The following is a 23,754-nucleotide window of genomic DNA, read 5'->3' on the forward strand; positions in this document are numbered from 1 at the left end:
CTCAAGCTCGAACATTTAGCTGTTGGACTCCTCTTAAACAGCTACAATGAGACAATAAGAAAAAAAATGCGTGAAAATAAGGGTTCCTATCATGCATATTTTAAACTGCAGTCAGGACGTAAATGTGAAATAAAAAGCCTCTGCAGCTTTGCAGTCTATCTCAATGTGAGTTTTTTTGAAAGTTCAAACAACAACATCAAGAGGGGTTCACCTGCCATCAAAACTGGGGAACTTGCAGCCTCGTACAACCCTGGTTATGAAATGGGACATGAGCGAGCAGTGACGAAAAAGCAAGATGAGACAAATATTGTTTGTTCCCTGAGTTAAGTAACTGTGCCGACAGTTTTAGGCAGAAATCCCCCATCACTTCCACCCCACTGCTCTGGAGCGGAAGCGCGTTAAAGGAGTGGGTGGTGATCACAGCAGAGGGAAAGAGGGAGAGGAGGAGGGTGGGAGAAAAGATGCATAAGTAACAAGACAGGAGGAGAGGAAGAATAGAGTGATGAGTGTAAATAGAGGACAGGAGAGAAGAGAAGCAAAGTCACTGAGAGAAAAGACAGAAGTGGTAGGACAGAGGAAAAACAACAAAAAAAGGGGGTGATGGAGTGGAAGACGGGAGACTAAGAGGTGTGTAACAGAAAAAGGGAGTAAAGCAGAGAATTCATAGAAGGGATAAAGAAAAAGAGCAAAAAAGAGGGTGGAAGCAAATAGTTGGACGGGGTGAAGGATGGAGGACAGTGAGTCATCGGGACTCAACCAGGAGGTTTCTCATTTAATTAAACATGAACTCAAATATATAAACACATCCTCTCTGTCTCTAAAAAGGAGGCGGTTCTGACTTTTTGTAAGTTAAAGATGGCATCAACCTCTATCACCTTGACTTCTGTTTTTCAGTTTACAACCAACACTGTAACAAAGATGAAGGTGAAGAAAGAGGCTACAACAGGACAAATGCATACAGACGCAGTCAGAAAGAAAGAAATCAAAGTGCTACCTGTATATCAGGTTTAAATAACAACAACAGCAATAACTACATCCATGTGTAATATTTTATATTCAAATGTTGTAGAATATTTTGTAGAAACAAGAACAAAATTTACATTTGTATTTTTATTTTAGTGTTTAGATATATTTATTTTATATTAGTACTTATGTTTACATTTTATTGATATATTCTATACTATCCTACTTCTTTTAAGACTTTTGAATAGGAGCATCTGTAACTAAAGGCAATTTCCCCTCGGGGATCAATAAAGTTTTTTTGATTCTGGTTCTGATTAAAGATGATGTAACCAACATTGCCAGATATATGTGTTTGTACAATAATTGTGCTAAAAAGTGCCATAATAGACAATATTTTAACCATTTTGAGGTTAGGACAGAAAAATATGGATTCTACTCCTGTATGATGGACGATACACCCCCACTTAACCCCACTGTGCTTACGTGAGGCTAAAATATCTCAGTCTGTGCAGTAGCGATATCCGCAGTGGGGGAGTTCCTGCCAAAACACCAGTCCAATCAATTGCGAGCAGCCCCATTGAATGTGAGCACATGGATTGGCTGTCACAGTTGTCAGTCATGGCGGAAACGCCCCCTTTTGTATAATTTAAAAACTCATTAAAACCGAACTTATCATAAAAACAAACACTTGAACAAACATCAGGGTGATGAGAACTACCTTCAGTGATAGATACCATCTCTGAGGAAAAAAATCATTTGCCATGTATTTTGAGTTTTTAGTTTAGCTTATGTCCCATTTACTAACATGAAGGGGCGGGCTTTATGACCTATACTGCAGTCAGACACCAGGGGGCAATCAAGATGGAAATGTTACACTTTAGGGGAACTCTCATGTTGTCCATCTTTATATAAAGTCTATGTTCTTATATGTCTACTCCTCTCTTATCGCTCAGCCTCTTTCCAGCCAATCATGCTCGGTGTCGGCTATGATGATCATGACTCTCTGGAGCTTGAACTTTCTCACTAAGGTATGCTGTTTTCACATCCAGTTGTTTTGAATGCACCACTTAAGTTATTTATTTAATTAGCTTAGCTTTTGGCCTCAACTGTCTTTGCAGAGTTTGAATTGGCCTTCACTTTTGCTGTCTATTACAAGCCATGTCAGCTCACTTTTTGAAAAGAAAATATGTTGGTAGATTTATAGTAATGTCAAAAAGTTGTTTGAATATGTGTTTTGCAAAATTACACATTTACACACGTTTCTCCCATGGTTACAACTCACATATAATAATTTAATTCAAACTATAAAATTTTAAGCCTCTGGTACCATGGTTTAACAATTTCCACCTGGCAATGCTGCACATGACCAAACTTGAGCTCAGACACAATAAAACCATTATTTTCTTTTACTTTTTGGCTGAGACACGACGACGTGAAGTGACAAAACAGTCGGCCTTTGTCGCAGCTAATTCTTTGACGTCAGTTTGGTGCATCTTGGCATTCCAATGTGAGTTTCAGTGTCTCTTTTAAACTGGTTCTCTTTGCTTGGCATATTGTCACTGATGTATCCATGTGTTCAACCCAACATCCAAACCACAAACAGGCACTTTTCTTGTCAATAGCAGATTTGAGTTGTATAAGAGTGATAGAAGAAGAGTAAAACACACACTGACAGTGACAGCATGGGACATGCAAAGAGAAACGTAAGGGATTTAAGTAACTATTGTATTGTTATAGTTTTTTTTTTAATTAATCTTAGTCAATTTTGTTCCTGTAGTTTCCCTCCAACTCAAAGGGAGAATCCAGTTTTGACACTTCGCTTGAAAACAAGAATCATACCACCGTTATCTTTGGACAGATGTCTTCATGAGCTCTTTCAGAAGTCCTCACAGAAGTCACTGCAGGTCAGTGAGAATGGCTTTTAGACTGAAAACTGCCCCTAGGTGCTTGCACCATCTTCGCCACACATTCTTCAGTAACAGGCTGCATAGAAACCATCTCCAAAGAAAAACAATGACATTTGGGTTCTCTGCGCCTCAAGCAGCTCCATGCACGTTGTTTGCAAAAATAGAGCCATTTGTGCAGCAATGCCTAGAGGCCTGTCTGCCTTTTGGAATTCAGTTGTAGATACTGTATCAGTAAGTACAGTAACATAAGGTGCAGGACAACAGGCGTGTGCTGCTAGGGAAACAGCTGTGTGCAGTCAGGGAAACGTTCGCTGTGAGAGGAGGTGGACGTCAGTTTGCTCAACTAGTTAACGAGAAGAGGCAGCAGAAATGTTATAGTAATAACATTTTTTGACCTCCTTGCTAAATAGTTAAGGCTATCCTCTAACACTTCAGATCTTCTGCTGCTCAGAACAGAACAGTGCTTTTGAGTGGTGCAGCCATGAGTCCTAAAACATGGAAATTAGTTAGCTTTTTTGCACTTCCAGTTCCCCCATCTCAGGGTCAATGAGTTCACATTTTTTACAGAGAATAATGTCAGTATCATAGTGGAATTAATACTATATTATGAATACTCTTATCGTGATGGCCCACCTAAGTCTGAGGAAGAGCATTTTGGCTCGAAAACTTAACTTATTTTCGCAAAATAAAATCCTTTAAGGGGAGCTCCCTGGTGTGCAGACCTCTATTTTTTCACATTTTGGTTTATCTTGGATCCAGCACCCACTACGGGATGTGCATGTCTTTTTTTTTGTTTTTATCTCTTTGCACCAGCAGATGGAGACATGGAATTCAGTGCTTTTCACTGTATGTCATATTCATTTAATGTTCAAATAAGAAAAATACTTTAACTTAGGGGTGATGTTTCAAACATGTTCAATTTGTCAATTAAAAGAATTAATAAATGAAGCATCAATTTTTGATTTTTTTTTTTTTTACATCTGGCATGCTTCAAAAATCATAAAAGTAGTGCTCATTTATAAAGATTAGCAATGTTCTTGCTGCACCACTCTATAATATTACTGTATATTACTCTATAATATATATTACATTATATATTACTCTATAATATTACACAAGTTGCTGAAAAACAGTGACTACTTAGAGTCTGAACTATGTTGAGGAAACTGACATCTAAGAATATAGACTAAATACTTAAGACTTGGCCTGGCTGTATGTTTGTGCACCAATTGTGCACAGACATTTCTTTATTTTTCGTTGTAGGTGTGAAGTTCAGGAGCATTTCACTGATAACATTCTCAGCTCATTAAGTTGTCTATTATGGTCTTTACTTGATTATATACTTGGTTCCAGTGCCACATTTAAGTTTGTTCTCTCACTTTCAGATTCATATTCAGTTCAGCCTTAGTTCATCTTGGTTTATGTAAATTTAGGTTGTACTTTTAGTTGGAACAATTCCGCTATATTGTTTAGACCTGCCATACAATAAGGTTAATTAACATCTCCAGTAATTATATGTATACTTACAGAAGGGATTTTCAGATTCGAGGTGTTGTATCTCCTTGTTGGGTTTATTTTGCAATAATGAACAGCTCACTGTACATTATTCCACTTTTACACGGCTTCTTCATGTAAAGAAATCAATACTTTGACACCAATTATTGATCTGTTATCATTTTTACTCATTTCAAATTAAAATGAATTTATTGCTATCACTAAGCTTTTATGATCAGGTCTGCATCCATCGCAGCGGCTTGCTATTCAGAAAAAGACCATAGAATGCCATAATTGACCAATCTGAATAGAGCATTCAGCTTAGCTATGTATTAAAGGAGGATAAAGTTTGACAGAGTAACAAATGGTGTAACAGCAGGGTTGAGAGTCAGATGGAATCCCAAGAAACTGATGTTGTGTGTGTGTTTACTGTATTGCCATGTTGGCACTGATTAGATGAAAAAAGCCCTCTTATCACTCACAATTTAAAGTTACACAAAAGGATGGTCACTAACAACCATCTCACTCAATCAAGAGTCCACAAATCAGCGCACGACCTCTGAGTCTGTTCACTTCAAACTAACTTTGTAGCAATCTGTAGTGAAATAGTACCTGAAGTGCCCGTCTAAAGAGTGTGCATCTGGGTAACCAAAACATAAACAGGGACCATCACCTGGGCAGATGTGGAGCGATGTTGTCTAGAGGAGCAGTAACACCACCAAGTGGCAGTTTGAAGTCATTGCACCTCATGGCCAAAATCTGAAAAGATGGAGCCACCCCGAAGCAGCAGTCTGCTGTCAGAGTCATATTTAATCGTATCTAACACAGAAATCCAGCATAACAAAACCCAACTGATTTCACTAGCTCTTAATTCGCTGTTAAAATAAAAGAAAAAAATATGTACAAAATGCTAAGTTTAAAAAGTTCATATCAAGCCTTTTATTTGGTATACAGATATTCATAGATTTATACAGTATATATAGATATATGTATATATGTAACACGTGTGCCACTGCAAAGTCACAGACAAACTTATTCTTACTAAGAAAAGAAAGGAAGAAGAAAAATATATAATGTGCTTAATTTCAAAAGTAGTGCCATGAAGCGCTCGTAATGAAAGATGATCAAAACCGGAATGATGAGGTAACTGCCAGGCAGGAAAACAATCACTTATAATGGTCTAGTAATAATAATAACAATAATAATAATAATAATAATAATAATAATAATAATCTACTGAAACAAATGGATCAAATAGGCAACCGAGAAATATAGTGGCAGCATGGACCCTTAGTGTCAAACTAGAGAAAAGGATTTAAGTCTATAACATACACACACACAGAGTATGCATACAGACAGACAGTGCATAAACGTACAAACAGGAAGTAAAGTCAGTCACTCATGAGAGCAAAAACTCTCCTATGTTGTTACTGTTGTCCGGTACACAACAGAAACTCAGGCATGCTCCGAGACACCTAAAAATCTCTCTCACATACACACACACATACTGAAAACACACACTGTCTTGTACCACAGCCCAGCATTACAGGGCTGACCAAACAACGCTTGCACAGTTGTGGTGCATGCATGTGTATACACACACACACACACACACACACACACACACACACACACACACACACACACACACACACACACACACACACACACACACACACACACACACACACACACACACACACCACAGCAGAATAGTGGTCAGGTGGGGTGTAATTTACTTAAAGATAACTGCTGGCTAAAAATTAAGATCAAACGTGAGGGAGAGGGGATAAGGATCGAAAGGATGACATACAAGCAGAGAGTGCTGCACAAAAACACAAGGAGTGGTGTGTGTGTGTGTGTGTGTGTGTGTGTGTAAGCACATACATGTGTATCAATATATCAGGAGCAGGGAGTGCTGAACATGTTTGACAGACAATTACAAGGGTCTGGCTCCCTCATGTGGTCACTCTGAGTCTCTCTGGACCTCTGAGGCATCGGCCCGACAAATGGGACATGTCCTGTTGGCCTGGGGACAGACAGAGGAAACAAACATGATCCAGTTAGGTTTTTAAAGGCAGTCCATATTTTCAGTTTTGTTGCTGATCACACTGATAGCCCGATCCTAAAACTGCACATTTGGACAGTTACTAAACTCACTACTTCAATTCCCCGTTTTCTTTATTTGTTTTGTATTGATTTGTAATCCCTATAACCCAATTCACACTAGGCCCTTGGGCATGCCGTCATGACTCAAAATCACAAGACTGCGGTATAATGATTAACACACAAACGTTGGTGTTCAGAAGCCTTTTATAGCATTGTCAATGGGAAATTCAGTGTTAAAGTATGTGTATATCTTCCTCAGATGTTCCTATCCCTGGCTTTAGTGTGACTTACAGTCTGAATTTAGGAACACAGAGACACAAGCCTGATGTTTTTTCTGTTATCTAACAGACCTCCTGAAGAGTGAGATTCTCACTACACTTCTATCATTAAGATTAAATGAATATTTCACCCACAAAACGATCGTGTGTATATGAATAAGTCACGCCGTGTTACCTTAAGTTCATGAAGAAAACACTGTTTTTCCTGCATGCCTCTATGGAAAAAGGCAAGCATATTGATTGATTGATTGAATGGAAGACACGTTTTGCAACAGCAAAACTATGGGCACATTTATGCTTAACGTTAGATACATGTATGGACTCAGATGGAGCCCTCTGTTCATACACTGCGTTCATTTCATCCGTATTTGTGGCATGTTTCCTAAAAGCTTATGACCACGTAGGACCACTGAAGATCGTGGGGGCAGTGAGGCGTAGTTCATCAATATATGACCGTGGAAGACAAAGACATTAAAAAAAAGGAAGAACTGAATAACATGGCAATATATTGAAAATAATTCTACATCCACAAGTCACGACATATTTAATTTAATTTAATGGCCTAAAGACCACCGTCGTCTACAATGGTGCCTCCGTTAAAAGGTACATTATTATGACCTCCACTGTCGCCTCGTTTGTTGTTGTCTGAAACGTTTGACTCTGCCCTCTTGTGCCATCCGTTGGCTGTATCTATGTTGGTATAAAGGACACATTGAAGTATAAAGCCAGTTTACAACATTTAAAATGGACATATCTATTTGTCTACATAAAGGGAGTTTAAATGTGCTTCATATAAGAGTATTTTTACAAACTCTTACACAACCCATGCAGTACAATCCAAGTCTCATTCATCCAATCATATCATCAGTACTTCGCAAACACATTGGTTTTGCCAAAAACATTACTATAAAACTGAACTCAAAGTGAAAGTTGTGAATAATCTCTTTAAAAAACAGTATTTTTTGCGAAATTCATGTGTTTGGGAAGTTTTGGATTTACTGCACGGGTTGCACAAGAGTTTGTAAACAGATGCTTTTATGTAGTTTTGCTGTGGTTAAATGTGCTCCCAAATCAATTAAACGAATTAATAAGTCGGGCATTTTCCATGAAGACGAGAATGAATGAATTCAAAGTAACACAGCATGACCAATTGATTTAATAATTTTGCGAGTGAAGTTTTCCTTTAATATGTACTTGGACTGAAAATGAATCAGTGTCTTTCAACAAAAAAAAAAGGTTTTCTAAATGCAGCATTGCCAGCGCACTTACGCCACTCATAAGCGGGCTATTATGTGACACTTTAGCTCGAAGACTTGGATCCATTACCAAACAATGTGAGATCAGTCCTAGATTAACTCTGAGGGTGTATTACATTGAAGTGTGTGTGAGTGAGCAGGCTCCACAGGGTGGGTACTTACCCTCAGCCATTTGTCAACACACTTCCCGTGAAACTCGTGGCTGCAGGGCAGGACTCGCAGCAGTTGGCGGGACTCAAAATCACTCATACACACCACACACCTGCAACAAAAAACAGGTATTAGCATGTCAAAGTACGGCTGTTGTTGGACACACTTCTACATGACATACTGGGAATGCAGGCAGATTTAGCTTAACTGGTTATTCAGTTAGACTGTAATTACTGATGTCTTCTTGTATCTTTATCTCCTCTTACAACAATTCATGCACCAACTGTAGACAAAACACAAGTTGCTTTTTGATGTTTACCTTTAGGAATATGCGTACCAAGAATTATTTTGCATTCATGTGGTGTTGGAAATATGAGTTCCCAACAGGGAAACTGTACCTGAATGCCCCCTAAAGTCAGAACAGCAACATCACTACCGACTTTGACTTTACACGCTAAAATACAGCGGACAAAGTAAATGTTTGGTTGATGCTAAGAAACTTTTTATTAATTTATGTATTGCATATCAGTTTTGCCCACATATAATCTATAATAAGGTATTAGGTTGTAACTGTTGCTGTCCCCATTATTTATTAGCATTATCACCAATAACAAGTCAGGTAAAGCAATATTTTAGTGCTTTTGGGGAATGTATTGAAACAGCTATCAACATCTTGAGCAATAAAATACAACAAATCTTCTTTGCAGCATCCATGTTGATTCCACAATTTGACCTAAAAGCTCTTGAAAACACCAAAGTCATAAGAACGACATCAGGACTTGGGAAACAGGACCATCTGAGGAGCACATGAATGCAGCATTAGAACACGTTTCTCACAATACCCAACCCCAACAGGGACAGGTGACATTTGGGTTTTTTACCCGATATGCTGTGAAGTGGTTTTGAGTTTTCTGTAGCTTGCAAAACCACAAGTATGCTAAATAACTGCATAAACTCTGTTACTATTTACCATAAGCCTCTGTCAGAAAAACTGTAAACTCATCGTTTGGTGATCCTGAGGAGCCGACGCAAACCATCATAAATAATTCACCCGATCAACAAGTGACAGCCTGCTGTTTGAAAGGGTAGCACTCACAGTGTTTGTTCAGACTGATGGTTGTTTGGATTGAACCGATAGGAAGGAAGCTGTTCAATGTCTCCCTTGGTCAGTCCTCGAAGTTTGGCCTCTCCTAGACGCTCAGCGAGGTTCAGGAGGGCCTGTGGGGGAAAATACATCGGCAACAACAGAAGAATCAGAGTCTGAATCCAGCAAACATACAAAATAATAAAAGACATCAAATGAAGACAGACCTCATAATTTTCCACTTCTCCATCATCTACATCCAGCTCCAGACTGATTGCAGGACCTGTGGGCTGGACTGGCAGCATTGATCTACAGAGAAGGGGGGGGGGTGGAACAGAGACATTTAGAAATGTAATCCATCAAAGAAGCAAATTAAGCAATTAAGCAACTAAATTGAGAAGTTAATGCCCCCCCCAAAACTATATTTTTCCATCTCATTCAAAAAAATAAAATCTTCCCTTATATTTGTATTCAGTATTTTAGCATTACTTAAAATTAGTTGTATATTTAAAAAAACATGTTTTCATGATTTCATGTCTTACCTTTAACCTATTTTTCATGCCTTTTATGCAACAAATACTTTGGTGATTCACTCATTTATCTTGGTTTTACAGATTTAACTTATGTTTAAGTTAGGAGAAGCTCTCAAAACGTCTTTATCTTGAAGAAAACTTTCAATATCTTAGTGTATCTTTCACTATTGAAAGTTTTAACAAAACAAAAATATCTGACTGTACTAATGGCCCTCTCCACGTATAACTAATCAAAATGGAGGGTATCAACATGGTTAAGATTATCCTTTAGATTACAGATTTTGATAAGGACATGTAGATTTATTTTTCTGCTCTATCCGACATAATATTTGTCACTTACGATAATCACCTGAAACCAGTTGCATATTGAAAAAAAAAATAAAAGAATAAAATCGGGCAATCTAAGAAATATTTGCACCGAAAAATAATATCAAATAAAACACAACCTTTCCCTCTCAACTGTCTTATACTGATCAACTTACAGGAAGTAAGGCAGGAGGCTGGGGTGGTAAGGCGAAGGTGGCAGTGGCTGCTGTGAGCGGTACCGTCGCCCCGGGAGACGCCGAGGAATAAAGTTTGGATAGGACTACGGGGAAATTAACAAAACATTTGTAAACAAATCATCACATGGAAATGTTTTGTTGGCTTTTTTTCAAGGATTTCTTCACATTGTAACGAAATATTCTTATTGCTCACCACTCCGAAAAACTCCTGTGGCAGCGGGTCATGGGAGAGGAAGTGAAGCTGTGTGGAGTGCGGTGTGAGGGCAGGGTGGGTGGCGGGAGGATAGTGGAGCCCAGCACCCAAAGACAGGTGTTCTCCGAGCAGCTCCACGTCATTCTCTATCCTCTGTAACGGCTGGAGAAGAAAACACAAACTGTAACTGTCAGAGATTATTTCATATGATCACAGCAACAAAAGCACTGAAAAAACATCCAGACACAAGATAACAGATACATTTGAGGTGAGGGGGAGGAGGAGGAGGAAACAAACATATCCTGCAAGTGCGGATTATATTAACAATTATTCATATAAATCAACCTAAGGTTTGTTATTCATTATTTTTTTCTTCTAAGATGTCATCAAAAATGCATCTAAAAATCATTTGGATCTGCTTTAACCTTTGTAAACGTTGACACACTGGTTATTTAAACACTGTTGTTATTTTAACCAAGAGCAACCAAGAAACACATTTATTCTTTAACTGCAGAACTACCATTTATCTGCTTTTCATTGTTGGAGTTCATTCACTTAGCTGTAAGTGTGATGCTTGCTGTGAAGGCATTCAGCTGAAAAACATCCTTTTTCTTTACATGTCCTATTTTTCTCACTGAACACTGCACCGTTTCCAAGCGCTTGCAAACACTTTAGGAGAACATAACAAATTGCTTCAACTCAAATGTATAAAATATGCATAATCCATTTTGCTTTAACATTGTAAAACACCTTTGCTGCAGCGAGGAAAACATTTAGAGCTTCCCTGAAAGATGCTGACTGTCACACTGGTTCCTCAAGTGAAAACTTGTAGTAGTTTTTGTGAATATCAAAAAGGGTGGAAAACATTTCTCAAGAGATGTACAGACAGTAACATCAAATAAACACATGATGTCTGTCCTCTGCTTATCCTGTCAATTCAGACTTAAATGCCATATTTCAAAATATTCACAAAAACTGCATCTGATACCGAAACAAACGTGAATTGCTGCTTACTGATCGGGCCTGCTGCGTTGGATAGGGTCCAAACTGTCCAGGCTGAGGAAGGTGAGGAGGGTGGTGGGAAAGGTGTGCTGGGGGGTGGGGAGGTGAGGAGGGGGGAGCAGGAAGGCCGGATCACTGGACAGCAGTGATGGGAACGGGTAGGGCATGGGTAAGTGCTGCACAGAACAAGTCTGAAGGACCTGGAAAAAAGAAAACAGCCATATTAAAGTATTTTGAGAATGTCAGTAATAGAAAATGTGTCACTCTGCTGTTTGGAAACAAACACTCACAGGAGGAGGGACACTGCAGACGGGATAGTGCTGTCCACTGAAGACAACTGAGCACGCTGGGATCTGCTGAGGGGCGGAGCGAGGCGGTAGGCCTGGTGGCGCTCCCGGAGGAGACACAGGATACGATACTGGAGCTGAACCCTAAATATGAAGATTAAAGGGTAAAGGTCAACTCTATGAACAACTGTGATTCAAAGCTGAGCAGCTGGAGTCCAAGACTTAGTCCACATTGTCTAAGGAGCAAGAAGCAAAACACCACAGATTTATCTTTGGTGTTGAGCAGAAACTGAGGAGGGTTTTCTAAATACAGAAATGTTCAGAGAGGATAAAATGTCTGTGTTGTAGGTACTTATTTGTGGCTATGAACTTGGGTGAATTATTATTTTTTATTAAGATGATTTAAGAGTGTTAATATTTCGTGAAATGGCTTGTCTAAACCCTGGCATTTTCTGGTGCTTGGATGATCAAAAGCTAGAATATTTTTTTTTAATTTTGAGGTGTTTAAGTTTGCCAATTTTGTTGCAAAAGCCTGGAAGAGAAGGCAAGAAAGTTTGTTTAATTAGTGCTTATTCTGATTTTATTTTCAGTGCTACACACTAAGTGTCTCTAAGAGTGATCCCTGAGCTCAGTCCTACTCAGTGATTAATTGATTATGTACAATGCTTTTGTTGCTTTGCTCCATTTTCTTTCCTTTTTATGCTTTCTGATAATATGTACGCTGGACTCTGGTCCCGGCTTGCTTTGATTTTATGGCTTCTTGTAAGATCCTGCAGGCTGGACATAACTGTTTGCATGACACAGGGATAAAAAAATTCATTAATGCATTCATTAATTTATACTTAAGTGGAATTTGACTGAGGTCAAACACCTCAACTCACTCTTTAACCTGCAACATAGACCTGTGACCAACTTTACAGTTTATCCACTAATGTAAGCTGTCCCCATCAGATCCACTTAGTGCTGTTGTGTGTTTCATTGTATTTCTAGAGATGAGTTAAAAGTACATATAGTAATCCCCCCAATTAGTGATAGCCATAAACAATTAATTCAATATCAGATACGATGTTTTAAAATGAAAAAAAATCCTGCTTTTATTTGGCTTTCTAAAAAGATTAATGACACGCACTGCAATTTCTCAGGGGTAAAGTTTCCATTTGCCAATAAACTTTCCTCCACCCCAGCCAAATTAAAAACTTATTTTACTGAATCATCCTCTGCTGGAAGAACAAGCACATAAGCCAGAACAAGCTAAAAAACAACTTTCACCTACATGGTGACGATTAGTTTGCTCTATCAATAACAGGAAATGTAAAGATTAAACAGACCACTGTGACAAATTAAAATAACATCAGTCATACTCTCTGTATTCAACATCTTTAACTGAAAACAAGTTAATATAATAGTTGAGTATCTATAAGTTTTATGCATGTCTTGTTTTTGTGCAGAATGAGGACAGAAAAACAAAAACTACCTTTGAGAATAGCACTGTCAGCCGTAAAAAGTGAGTCGTATTTACTGGAATAATTTTCTCAGCTGACTGTATATTTTGTTTTCCTAACTCATCCTACCGACCACGTGATCTCACAAACTCACCTGCTCGTGGAGGTCCAGCACCACGCTGCTCTGCTGGGATGGATGAGGGTGTGGGTGCTGTGGATGGGCTGCAGGGTGCAGCAGCCTGGGAGACAGGTTTGGTGACTGATGCAGGGGCCTTGGTGAGGGATTTGGGGGATGGTGACCTGGGCGCTCTTCAAGGCCGGGCCCCAGCCCTCGGGGAGGTTGCTGGCTGTAGGGTGGGTAGCCTTGAGGCGGAGCTGGGTGACGGTAGTTCTCATCCTGGTGGCCTGGCGACGGGCCATGATGGGAGTGCAGGTGGTGGTGGTGATGGTGGTGGGCGTTAGGGTGGTGATGGTGGTGGTGGTTGTTGTTGCTGTTGTAGTGGTGGTGGTTGTTGTGGGCGTGGTGATGGTGGCGGGTCAGACGGTCTCTCCGGCCACGCTGGCGTCTCATTGGAGGACTGAAGTGTAAGAAAGAGGGGAAAACTGAAGAAGAAGCCCAAGAAACAATGCTGTCATTTGCATTATTAGAAATACTGAACTCGGGCTGAAACCTACCATACATAACTTAATGGCGTACCCTGCCAGTTCAGAATTTCACTTCGATAACACTGTCACACTCACAATGGACAGTTTAAAACAAAAAAATATTGAAATTGGTGCAGCAGAACCAGAGATACAGTCTTTTTTATCACCACTCAATCTTTTTCTTTGTCTAAACCTGCTGCCTTCATTACCCACAATGCAACTTAACCCCCAATGGTTTGGTTGGAGATTCTGGTGTGTTATACTGGTAACGGCTTATGCAGTCTCAAGCAGTTAGCTTCGAGCAGGGATGACAAGTACGCCTCAGAGGCTTTTTGCTCACAGCACGGGCAGACCTGGTTGAAAATCAGCAAAGTATTCCTTAAAGTGATTTCACTTGTGGCAATTTATCAGATTTCACACAGCTAACCCCCAAAATTTTCAACTTTAAAACAAAATACTGACAAAGTTGGATAAAGATCATGTTTTTTAACCATAAATCTTTTGCCAAGTACGCTATGTGTGAATGAAAGACAAAATACAGGCCAGTGACACTTCTGACATTTAACTTAAATCTAAGTACTAAAATTCATCAGCAGCCCTTATAAATAAAGTCTCAATACATTCACCATCAGTAGCAGAGTAATTCAGCATTATTACGCCTATTGCACTGTTACTGTATTGATACTTTAATATATATTTTAAGCATTTTGTTTTTGCGGTAGCTCATATGGCTTAAAACCACAAATCAAAATGTTTTCAATGTAAGGCTGATGAACCAATGATCATTTTATTTATCAGTTAATCTGACAATTAGTTTTTAATTAATCATTTAACTTCTATGGAAAATACTCTCTGTCAGAATTTTCTAAAGCCAAGAGTAACATCCTCAAATGTCTTGTTTTAACAACAGTCCAAAACCAAAAATTATTCAATTATTTATTAAAATAGAAAACAAGAGAAAGACAAGAGAAAGGCAGAAAATCTTCATATTTGTGAGGCCAGAACCATACAGAAAAATAATTTAAAGTGATAATCAAAACAGTTGCAGCATACCTGTGTTTATTTCAGCTTGGTTTTAAATATTTCACTATTGCATTATTGGCAGAATCAGTCAACAAAAAAATGTGACAAAAATTCTGATAGATCTGATTAATTATTACAGTAATTTATCATGTAAAATGATGCATAATTTTTTGGTAATAGCCTCTCAAATCCTTGTTTTGGTTTGTTAAATGTGATTGATACTTTACATATACATTTGAGATGTTGTCATTATTTCTGACATGTTACAGGCTGTTAGAAGAGAACTGTCATATGTATTTGTGCCATAATTACCTGCGTCGGTTACGAACAGGCGTGTGGCATCTCTCTGGCATGTAGTGGGGGTGTGGTCTGCGACTGGGAGGCAGCTCCCAGGGGCGAATGGGAGAGGAAGGAGTCGAAGGAGGGGCAGAGTTTAGATCCAACATGGTCTGCTGGGAAAGACGCTGCCTTTTCGGGCTTGGGCTGTCTTCCATCTGCACACAGAGGAAAGGAGGAGGGGCAGTTGGTCAGGGAAAAACAAAAAAGAGGGTGGACAAAGGGGAGAATGAATAAGAAAACATTGACATACAAATCCTATTCAAACCAGGAGCAAAGCAGAAGCAACAGGCAGTGCTCATGTTTCATACTTACCTTGTCCCGATCCTCGCTGCACACATTATCTGGATGAAAATGTAGCACTCCTCCTGCAGGCCACAGAGAGGGAAAAACACTGAATCAGATAAGATAGGGCTGAGAAAAACACCAACATCACAAGACACATGGACAAACGCTTGATAAGTCAACAGAAATACAACAATACCAGCAACACACAGGCAGCTGGTTGCCTCTGATTTGATTTTCCATTTTTAGACCTAGTTGGATCATCATGAAGCCTGCCTGGTTTGCTTAAACAGTTCTACGGACATAACACTACAAAATCTAACAGTGACAACAGCAAGAAGTGTATTCAACATCTTGCTTAACAAACACAGTTACAGTCCTCTGTCCTCAGTGAGGGTCTGTCTTCAAAACAGGCTTTGAATTTCCTGCAGACAAGAGAGGAAGCCATCTCTGGAAGATGTCACACTGGTCTCATCCTCTCTGCTTCTCACAGACAAATCATTCCCTCTGATCTACCATGAGAAGTCAGTGCAGACTCACTGAAACAGACACACAAAGACATCCACTTATCAAATGTGTGCAACATACCAGAGCCTCTTGTTGTCTTTGTACAACTAACGGTGACTCTGTTTACATGCACACTAATAGTCCACTGTTATTTAGAATATATGACAATATTGTGAATTTGATATGGGGTCATGTAAACAGACATGACATGTGGGATATGCCAATATTCAGGTTTTGGCAGCATTCATTGGACATAAAGCCCATTCGGAATTGGGGTTTTTACTGGAGTTTACCTTGCTTTGCTTGCCTGATCATAGTCAGCTCTGTGCATTGTACAAAAACCAACTAGCCAGGGCTTTCGGGTAAAGTAGCCTAAATTTCTATTTGGAAGGAGAAATGGACCTACTAATGGAAGGAGTAACTAGACCCCCCACTTTTGACTTGAGCCATTCCTCCCTACTGTGAAAAAAGCCTCAAAAATGGGCTGGGAGGGGAGCTAGGACACATCCAGTCACCCAAACATGCCGCCTCTTGATCCACAGCCCCTCCCTGCCTCCCTCACATACATAGTAGTCGGCTGGTGAGAGGGTGGCATCAGAGAACAGGGCAGGGACAGGGGCTTTGGTTGGTGATGAAAGTCTCCTCCTACCAGAATCAGCCAATCCAAATTTCAATTGCAATAGCCAGTTTTCAACCTTTAGAGGGCAGTCACTATGCGTATTTATACACAAGATGTAGAATTTTAATACCAAATGTCAAATGTTGGTCCTGAGTCAATCAACAGCACTACTAAATACCCATACACACACACACACACACACACACACACACACACACACACACACACATATACAGTATATATATAGAGAGAGAGAGATAGGGAGAGCTTTTCCACTTAAAAAAAGTGGTTAAGGGGTTAATTACCCTTTAAACATTATAAAGGACTTGGACATCAACAGGATTTTGGATATGTGCAAATATCACAGCAATGACCTTTTAATGAATGTGGTTGAAGGGGAGCTGTGTTTGCATGGTCGAACAAATCTGCCACCGGTGGAAAACTTTGAAGAACTCTATTTTTTAAGCAAAGAAGCGAAATGGCACAAACATCACCATTCTTTCCACTTTTTCACATTTTGACGTGATAAATGACGTGAGGTCATATTAATTGGAGTAGACAGGGCTTCATGTAGACGTAATATCAGTGAAATATTCATTTTCATTAGCCATGTAAACAATTTAGCAGGACTATTGTCTTTTTCGGAATAAAGGCAAAAACTGCAATATTTTCTGCATGTAAGTATAGCCATCAGGCCCTTTTACACTACCTGTTCAAAGCAGGATAGTAGGGCCGTTATTTTTCCTCATCATACTGTATAAAAGGTACAATCACAGAGTAAGGGGGTAGAGTTGTCTGCGACCCTCTATGGGGAGATTTGAAACAAAGTTCAGGAGATCAACTCTCCGACCAGAGGACGAGATCCGCTGCCATTTAACAGGGACGGTAAATTAATATTATTTTCATGTTATTCCATTGTTATTGTTTAAAAAGCATATGTTATATCACGATAGAGGCTGGCGCTGTTGTGTTACATGTCACATCCATGATCTCTGTGTTAAAAAGGCTATTGGCTGAATGTAGATAATGACTTTTGTTTCCAGTCATCAGCTCACCTTCACCATCTCTTATCTCCAAGTTACTAAAGCATATTATCAAAAGCTGAAAGGATTAATTGGTTAGTCAGCTGAAAGAAAATGATCATGTCATTTATTAAGGAAAAAATGTAGCTTCTCAAATGTGATTTGCTGCTTTTCTCTGTTTAATATCTTTGTAAATTTAGTATCCTTGGGTTTTAGGGTGTTGGTTGGACAAAACAAGCTATTTGAAGACATCGCTTTGGGTTTGGGAAATTGTGACATTTTCAAAGTTTTCTGACATTTTAATACTCAAAGAATCACAAAAAAAAGATCAATGAAAATAATTCTTAGTTGCAGCCCCATCCCATCCAGAGTGACAATGTAGAGTTGTCCTTAGGAAAACTATCAATTACCACATAGCCTTATTTTAACTGTGTTTTGGTATGCATCTGCATGTCCCTGAGCAAGGCAGTGAACCATTATTAGCTCTGCAAAAACAGCTCAGTACTGTGCTTCTTCCCCATTTTTTTATGTCCTTGTGGTGAACAAGCGATAAAAATCTCTCTCCAAAGATCAACAGACCATCACAGAAGACTCCCTAATGATATGAAAGAGATTATTATGTGCAAAAAAAAAAGCAACACTAAAAAAAGAAAAATCACATCCCTGAATAAAGCAGTAATACCACAAACATAATCTCAAAAGAACACAATGCTCTCCCAGCTGTTTATCTGACAGTCCACATGTGCAATCTGGATGCAGCATGTGCACACAGACATTTCAGCAGCTTAAGGAGGATGTCCTTGAACTCAGCTGACAAGAGTTTCCTCTAAGCAGTCCCCCAAAAACCTTTAATCACCAAAAAGAGGGGGAAAAAAACTCTCCTCCCCTCATCTCTATTTCTCCCACTATGCCTCTCTCATACAAACAGCCCCTTCTGTCTCCCCAGAAACAACAGATATGAAAGCAAACCCCCCCACCCCTTTCTTGTCTTTGCGACGCCACTCCAGAGCCATGTGAAGTCTGCCGATAGTGACAGCTCAAAGACGCCCTGCTAGTGGCTGCCGAGAACAGAGGGACAGTCGGTTGACTGCCTATCCAACAGTGGGGCCAACACACTGGCTTACATCTTTATCTGCCATGCTTTTTTTCCAGACCTCATAGGGTCCTGGGCCTCAGCCGCCCATGTGTTTTGAGGGGAAGTAGGTCTGTTAATGCTGATTCACCCCGGGGGGCAGAGGCGAGGGGATGGTAAGCCAGACTGGACGGGTTCTGTTGGCAAGCAGACACGACCTTGTTTCCTCCGAGCATGGCTGCTGGGGAAGACTGACACCATATATTTTACGACAGGCAATCAAGTCAGGCGGGCAGGATAGTGAACTTAACTGTCATCGAGGAGCAATTTGCTCCTATTCTTTAATAAAGACTTGAACTACCATTTAGAGGAGACAAGCTGAAGTAGATAAATAATCTGTTCAGGGCTGCAACTAACAATTAATTTCCATTATTTTTTTACTAATCGACCAATTTTTTTTCAATTGTCTTGTCAATAAATGTCAAAAAAAAAACCTAAACACGTTTTCTATCATTTCACAGAGCCTAAGGTGACAAGTTGTATGTTTTATCTGACCAAAAATAACTAAAAACAATAACTTGATGGTCAAAATAGTTGCCAGTTAATTTTCAGTTGATAAACTAGTCGATTAATTGACTAATTGTTGCAGCTCTTAATCTATTGTACCCCCAAAATATACAGAGTCTCAGGTTATTACAGTATTAATGGGGGTCTGTAAAAACTGGTTGCTATTAAATTGTAAGCAGGGGTGGGGTCAAAAATACAGTGTCAGTACACAGACACCAAGTATGGATTTTTTATTATATACATAATTTATTACAGATAGAAACTGAACTTTAAGGAGCCTAATAGAATTATTACTTATATCGTTTTTTCAGTCCACCAGGTACAATTTTCTGAAATAAAAATGACTACAGTGAGAAACTTAATCGTTTAAACTTTATCTCATTAGATACAAGAGATACTGACTTTTTTTCATTAGGGTACATAATTTACTGCTGAAAAGGGTAATAAACTGCAATACATTACAATACAGCATACTGCAAAATGTTTCAAATCTCAATATCATATTGTGACCAAAGTACTGCAATAATATCGAATCGTGGGACCTCTGGTGATTCCCACCTCGTGTTGCGATGCTGGCAGGCTGTGAGAAACAACACTCAGGCTACACAGGGTGATAATAACATGCTTGACAGCAGGGGAGAGAAAAAGGAGGAGAAAAAAACAGAGGTAAGACAGAGGGACACATTTTAACACCCCCAAATCCTACCCTGACACATTCTGCATAAAGCGACGCCAAGAGGCGTAATACAGTGACATGAACGAAAACAAACAAGCACTGACAAACAGGAAATATGTACCGCACTTAAACACACACTTATTTTCCAGCATGTTAAACACACAGAGACCATCTCAGAAGAGGCATGTGCAGCTGTTGAGACGATGGAGGCTGATCACACAGCTGGGAGATACACTGTTTAAGTCATCCACACAAACCCCTCTGTAGTCTCATAATCTGGAAAGCATGTGTTTTTGTGTGTATCCCCTCTGTGTGGGATATTTTGGGTGTTTGGCAACAGTGCTGCTATTACGACAGAGACCCATTAAAAGCCTGCTTTCATTCATTCACAGCACTTCTTTTTTTGGCTTTGAGGGAATCCAATCTGGTATTACAGAAGGTTTCTCCAGTCACTTTTCCTGTGGTCAGCAACGGAAACCTGCTGAACACTAAACAGACGGGTGTCAATGATGAAAAAAGGAGGCCGGGGTGCAGTCTCACTTTGAATTTCCTCTCTGGTTGTTTCATTTAGTTCTTCGTCTTTTTATTTTAGAGGTTTGGGGGAGTTTTCATTATCTTCTCAGTGGGTTTGGTATGGAACTATTGCTGCTGCGGGCATGAAAAGCCTTTTTAAATAACAGTTTGAATGATGCTGGGTAATGCAAATACATTTAGCATTACAATGTGAATAAACCAACAATGTGCAAACATAACTCTAATGTTCATTCCTCTGTTTCATTGTGTTTGGGCAGGGCTTTTCAACTACACCTTTACCCTGCCCTGAACCATTATATAAGAGATCTTTTTTGGGAAAACATGGAGCTTTGCACAAGCTTAAATGTAAGTTAAATAGCACTGAGCCATATGGATGAAAGGGCTAATGGAGAACTACAATGAAGGCTGTATTATCAGCCTGCATCACAGCAGTGAGCGATCAGAAACAAAAAGATAAAATTACTATCAAGAAAAAGAATTTATTTCAAACTCTTTCAAGGCTCCGAACTGCTCTTTTAGATCTTGTGAAGACTGAATCTGCAGGATGTCTAAAGCACGAGGCAAATGGATCGGTCCCTGATCTGATTAAGAGTGAAAACATTCTGACCTCTAGCCATCAATATTACAGTTTGAATCCACTAGATTTCCACTGACCGAAAAGATTTGTTTTATATATTTTTATAGAACATATCTTTGCATATTACTGTAATGCTAATAAGTTTATTGTGCCATTACTTAAATAATCTCCTGCAGCATTTCTTTCCCAATATCTTCACTACATCCACAGCTGTAACATAATGTGACCTGCAGGCCTTCAGCACCACCATGCCTGGACTATCCAAAGGAAAAGTCTGCAGTGCTAAATTCATTCTCTGTGCTGGTATAATATGAACTGTAAATCAAGTAACGTAATACATTCCATTGCATTTATTTAGCTGCCACTTCTATGCAATGCAACTTATAATAAGTGCATTCGACAATGTGGATTCAACCCCAAACTTGTAAGAAGTTGAACCAAGCAAGTACATTAGCTTCAACATGCGTAACTGCTTTAACCCCAGAAGAAGGCATATAGCAATGAAAGAAAAATTGGCAAGAAATTATTTTTAAAAAAGAGAGATTAAAATGAACTGAAAATGTATGAAATAAATAAATATTTCAAATGACCTGGGAAAAGTGCTTAAAAATTATAATAATTTTGTAACATGATTTTATATTAGTAATTATGACAGTAATATAGTTTTTCTCCAAGTTGTTTTCACTGGACATTTCCCCTAACCTTTTTTATATTTTTAAAAAGAACATTTTTTCAATCTGCAAATTTCTTGCAATTGGTGAAAAATGTATTAGCAAATAGCTCATTGCCCTTTTCCTATGTTTCTGAAAGCAATTGCATCATTTTATTGAGGGTCCAAAGGTTTAAATATTTGTGAAAGGCATCTGAGAGCAGCACAAGGACGTCAAACCAGGTTTCAAAGGGTAAAGTGCATCACACAAGCCTAAGTTCAGGGACACGGTTTGCCCCATTTACCTGAGTAAATGCTATCTAAACATCTGAAGCAGAACCTTCACCTTGCATGACATCTAGCTGGCCTTTCAAGCAACAGCTTGCAGTGAAAGCACCAAGCCTTTTAGTTAAATGTCTCAAAGCCTGTTAAGCTGCTAGTGGTCTGCCTGCATCCCTCAGGGGGTGTATCCTGTGCGAGTGTGTGTAATGATGCATCTAGCCGGGCTGCAGGCCCTGTTTACTGAAGCCTTGCTTACCGGCCCCGGGGTGTCTGTGAGCTCCGTGCGATGAGTGGCGCTGCGCCCCTGCGGACAGGTAGCTCCCCTGGGTGTGTTGCTGCTGGCTCTCCGAGTAGCTCCGACCACCGTGGTGCGGCGCCCAGCCGGGGTTGCTCTGCTGCGGGTAGCTCACCCCTCCTCCGCTGGCGTTCATCATGCTCCCGTTACCAACCGCGTTGCCATTACCGTTGCTCCCAACGTTGCCGTTCATGCCGAAATGATAGAAGCCAGACCGAGACCGCGACCGAGTCCTCGGGGGGTCCATGGCTGGAGAGGGCGGTGGTGGATGGACGTGATGGAGGCAGGCTGGAGAGATGGACGTCCAGAAACGGGCTGGAGACTCTCTCGTCTACTCTCTATCCACCTAGTTACCTCTGACGGCTACTGCGGGTGTTTTCAGAGGCATTTAAAGCTCGAGTATAATGAGATGAGATACCTGAAAGCAGCGGGTTCAGGGAAGCACTGCCCTCATATGTCGCACAATCTGCACACTCTCCATCCACTGTCCCCCGAGCTGTTTATTTTGCCCTTTATGAACGCACACACGTATTTAAGAAAAAATACTGTATTTATACCAGCATGCAGAATAACAAAACAGTAACCAAAAATACAATTCTCTCTAAGTTTTCTGTGGTTTTCGTCGTTGCCAGAACAACAGCTGAGCAAGTCTCGGGTTCTCTATTGTCTTTTCACAGTGGAACAGTGTCGGGCTTTCCACAATAAAATAAAGTGTTTTTAAGGCATCAGTCGCACGCAACTGAGTCCTAAACGAGTGAGCTCATTACCAATGCATATACTACCATGCAGCTGAAGTTAATATCGCTCGCTCTCTGCCCCTAAAAGCTTGTCAAGTTAAATCCCTCAACACAAGATGGCTAGCTCTCGAGCGTTAGCAAACTAAAGGCTGCCCCGATAGCTGGTTGTGAAAAGTTATTAGCATAAATTCGTGGATAAATTGCAACTAAATTAAAACGAGTAGCCTTCTTTAAGTAGTAAAGTGACACCCCTTTGCGTTGGCTAACTATACCCGCTCGTTCATTAGCATAATTTTGATTTTTCAGCTAGCCCAAGGCTAACAGGAAGCGGGGTCCAGAGGGGAAAACAAGTCCAACAGTGCCGACATTACAAGCTAGCTAACGTCGCACCGTGTCGATGTTAGACTGGCCGTTAAACAATGCTACTAGCGGATTACCTCAGAGCGCATGAGAAAAAAGACAGCCACCTTATCCGTCAGGTAACGAGGACAATATTTGTCCAATTTAAATCCCCTCTCGCTATCGAGTGTTTTCTCTGGTCAGCGGGGAGTGTAGTGGAGATCAATCAATGGGAGTTTCACATCTCCGCCAAGGCGTCCCCAATCGATCACAGAGAAACATGTAGCTCGTCACAAGCTTAACACGCGATGTATTAGTCAGTAAATAATAAAACTCCACATACGAGGAAACACTGACATTCGTGTCACAGCCTTGAAGCAAAATTTGT

At 39.9% G+C, this 23,754-nt stretch overlaps 1 pseudogene across 1 annotated transcript; it reads right to left on the reverse strand.

Moving 5' to 3' along the window:
* Positions 1-5,275: 5,275 nt before the first annotated feature.
* LOC121947946 (E3 ubiquitin-protein ligase RNF38-like) lies at positions 5,276-23,600 on the reverse strand (annotated as a pseudogene). The gene is made up of 12 exons (XR_015777263.1): positions 22,252-23,600; positions 15,521-15,573; positions 15,182-15,363; positions 13,356-13,779; positions 11,763-11,903; positions 11,485-11,672; positions 10,471-10,632; positions 10,257-10,360; positions 9,469-9,550; positions 9,254-9,375; positions 8,170-8,269; positions 5,276-6,393 (listed from the first exon to the last, which is right to left on the reverse strand). The product of XR_015777263.1 is annotated as an E3 ubiquitin-protein ligase RNF38-like (transcript).
* Positions 23,601-23,754: the final 154 nt, after the last annotated feature.

Source organism: Plectropomus leopardus, chromosome 8 (assembly GCF_026936395.1).
Source record: "Plectropomus leopardus strain MGB_pleo_1.0 chromosome 8, ASM2693639v1, whole genome shotgun sequence".
Lineage (NCBI taxonomy): Eukaryota > Metazoa > Chordata > Actinopteri > Perciformes > Serranidae > Plectropomus > Plectropomus leopardus.